The sequence below is a fragment of the Apium graveolens genome, chromosome 10 (assembly GCF_009905375.1).
Source record: "Apium graveolens cultivar Ventura chromosome 10, ASM990537v1, whole genome shotgun sequence".
Lineage (NCBI taxonomy): Eukaryota > Viridiplantae > Streptophyta > Magnoliopsida > Apiales > Apiaceae > Apium > Apium graveolens.
This window is the reverse complement of record NC_133656.1, coordinates 127,912,102-127,915,703: the sequence shown is the minus strand read 5'-3', so window position 1 is coordinate 127,915,703 and position 3,602 is coordinate 127,912,102. Positions and strand designations below refer to the sequence as shown.

At 38.6% G+C, this 3,602-nt stretch overlaps 1 non-coding gene across 1 annotated transcript; it reads left to right on the top strand.

The window, feature by feature from the left end:
• Positions 1–926: 926 nt before the first annotated feature.
• On the top strand, positions 927–1,033 carry LOC141694540 (small nucleolar RNA R71). The gene has a single exon (XR_012563834.1). It is a non-coding gene; the product is annotated as a small nucleolar RNA R71 (small nucleolar RNA).
• The last annotated feature ends 2,569 nt before the right edge of the window (positions 1,034–3,602 follow it).

Below are 3,602 nucleotides of genomic sequence, written 5' to 3'. Positions count from 1 at the left end.
TACCCTTAGGAGGAGTGTGTTCCACAGTTTTCTTCCTTGATTCCACTTCTGCTTCCTTCTGCACATCTTCTTCAGCCAAAACTTCAGATTCCGGAACTTGAGATTTTTCAGGGCTTGCACCCTTCCCAGACCTTAATGTAATTGCCTTAACCTACTCTTCTGCTTCCCTCTTGCCTGGAACTTCTGTATCACTAGAAAGCATTTCTAGTAGTCAATTCAATAAGGCGTTAGCAATTTGTCCTATCTGGTTCTCCAGATTCTGGATAGAAATAGCCTGGCTTTGGCATATAAGAGCTTGGTTTTTGCACATAAGCCTCAACTCCTCCAATTCAGATTTTTCATTCAAAGATAGACCTGCATCATGAGTTTGTTGTTGAAGTTGGAGTTGTTGTCTTGGTGCAAATTGTTGCTGAAAACCAGGAGGGTTGAATTATTTTGCTCCCAACTGCTAGAACGGCTGTTGCATCGCATTCTGATTGTTGCTCCATCTGAAGTTAGGATGATTCCAGTTGTCAAGATGATAAGTGTCTGGAACTGGTTGCTGCGATCTCTGAAAGTTGCTCACAAACTGAGCTGATTCACTAGATATAGCGCATTGCTCCGTCGCATGCGAACCTGCACATAGCTCACAAATACTGGTTATTTGATTAACACCCAAGTTAGCCAGATAATCGATCTTCATAGATAATACCTTTAGTTGAGAAGTGATAGCCATAGCTGTATCTACCTCAAGAACTCCTGCTACCTTGCTTTGTGGAAATCTCTGGGCTGGATACTAATATTCATTAGCAGCCATCAGTTCAATTATATCATAAGCTTCCTCATAGCTCTTCGCCCATTAGGCTCCACCTGATGCTGCATCGAGCATGGTTCTAGACTGTGCTCCCAAACCATTATAAAAATAGTTGATGATCATCCAATCAGGCATTCCTTGATGAGGACACTTCCTAAGCATCTCCTTGTAGCGCTCCCAAGCTTCACATAGCGATTCTCCCGTTTGCTGCGCAAATTGAGTAATAGCATTCCTGAGTGCAGCTGTCTTCGCCATAGGGAAGAATTTAGTAAGAAACTTCTGAGCAAGATCTTCCCAAGTAGTAATCGAACCAGCTGGTAGAGAGTGTAACCAGCTCTTAGCCTTATCCCTCAGAGAGAATGGGAACAGTCTCAGCTTCACAACATCTTCAGAAACACCATTGAACTTGAAGGTGTCGCAGATCTCAATGAAATCCCTAATGTGCATATTGGGATCTTCCGTTGAAGAACCCCCAAACTAGATTGAATTCTGCACCCATTGAATTATGCCAGGATTGATCTCAAAGGTATTAGCTGTGATAGCTGGTTTGACAATGCTAGATTGAATTTCATTGATCTTGGGTTGAGAAAAATCCATCAAGGCTTTCATTCGTGCTGCTGGATCTCCCATTGTACTGAGTACCTGAAACACAAACAAATAAACTGTGAGAATAAAAGAGTCCGAGTCAGTGAACTTTAACGACCACTGATGACAAGCACATAAACTAAAAATTAATACCGAATCCCCGGAAGCGGCGCCAAAAACTTGTTAGGGCGAAAACACGCGCTAAAATTCACGCAAGTATACGCGTTCACAAGTAGTATAAAATATAAATCAGATTCATTCCCACAGAGACTGGTTTAGGTTAAGTTCAATTTATGCACCTATGCAATAATGTATGGTTATCGCTCAATGCTAAGACAAATAACAAATTGGGTTTTGATTAAACTAAGAGATTAAACTAACAATTATAACTAAGAGAACAAGAATAGTTGAATTAATATATATGACAAACATGGGATTCTAACTTCTTTAAATACTTCATTCAATAGCCTTATTGTTCTTAACCTTAGCATGTGATGGTGATGACACTAATCAGATAACACGAAACTAGTAAACGCCAACTTTCGTTGTACGAATACCCTACTACCAAGCATCCACAAAAGAGATAGAAGTTGAATATACGCCAATTATGCTTAGTCCTTATATGTCAATAAGAATTGAAAACATAACGGTTTAATGCGCAAGTTATCTATCGTGATTACATAGGGAAAGTAAGATGGTTAAAATTACCTACGAATCATGCATAACAAATACATGAACCTATGATAGCATGGCAAGTTCTAAACCTCTATATTCATTGTCATTTCAATAGAGATTAACACGTTATCTTATATGTTAGCTACGCACATAAGACGAATAAACACAACCAATACTAGGATATCAATCAATCACCACATATCAAGATATCGAAACAAATTAATTATTGAAATCCATAAGTAAATCCGCTAGAAACCCATGATAACGATTAGCCCATAATTGAACTTATCGTCATCATGGGTTCCAATAAAAGCATGGTATAAAACAAGGTCTTAATAAACTGAATAATAATCAAAGTACGAATAAAAAAGGTCTAGGTTCTACAAGAATGAAAATGAGCATCCAAAGTTACAACTATTTTTAAAGAATCACAAGTAGAAAACAAGATCTTCTTTTTTCCGAGTTATTTTGTGCTTCTAGGTCTTCTCCTTGATCTCCCAATCTTCCCGGATGATGAAAACCTTTTTTTTAAGTATATATAAGCCCCTAGTGGACCTGTACCCTTAAAATTATCAAATTCCACTCAAAAAAGGCTTTTTCAGTGAAATCAGTGAAATCAGCCGCGCATCAGCACGCGGTCGCGTGCGGGTCTGACGCGGCCGCGTGTCGGCATGCGGTCGCGTGCATTTCTGACGCGGCCGCGTGGGCGGCTTCTGGAAAATTCTGATGATTCTTATTTGGCCATAACTTGAGTTCTACTCGTTAGAATTAGGCGATTCAACTGCCCATGCGAAACTAACGAGATGCTCTACAACTTGGCAATGGCCCTGGCTTCCAAATCTATTCACTTTTCATCATATTTCCTTTAAAAGCTCCTTTCTTCATTTAACTGATACCTAAAATGCAATAACAAAAAACACATCAAAATACCAACAACTTGAGTCCAAAACACGAATTTAAGCTTGTAATAAACCATTCCAAGTGGATATAAAATCCACTTATCAGCCATCCTTCTTCAGGAATCTTGAACCCCAAAGTACTTGAAGGTCCTCTATTTATGAGATAAGTTGTTGTGCTAACTGCATCAGCCCAAAACATCTTTGGCAACCTTTCATATAGTCTCATACTCCTGGCCCTATTATTCAAGTTTCTATTCATGCGCTCCGCAACACCATTCTGTTGTAGTGTCTCTGGAATAGTTTTAATCATTCTAATCCCAAATTTCGTGCAATAGCTTTTAAACTCATCACTACTGTATTAACCTCCATTATCTGATATCAAACTCTTCACCTTTAAACCGATCTGATTTTCAACTTCAGTCTTCCAATTCTTGAAAGTAGCAAATACATCTGATTTATTCTTCAAAAAATAAACCCATACCTTTCTAGTGGAATTATCAATGAAAGTGATAAATTAGCGATATCCACCAACGACGCAACTGTTGTTGGACCATATGCATGTTGGATTTTAATCGCAGCGGAGGCATGGCAAAACACTTTTACATATATAAAATCCAAATAATAGCATACAGATCATGAATAAAAATTCG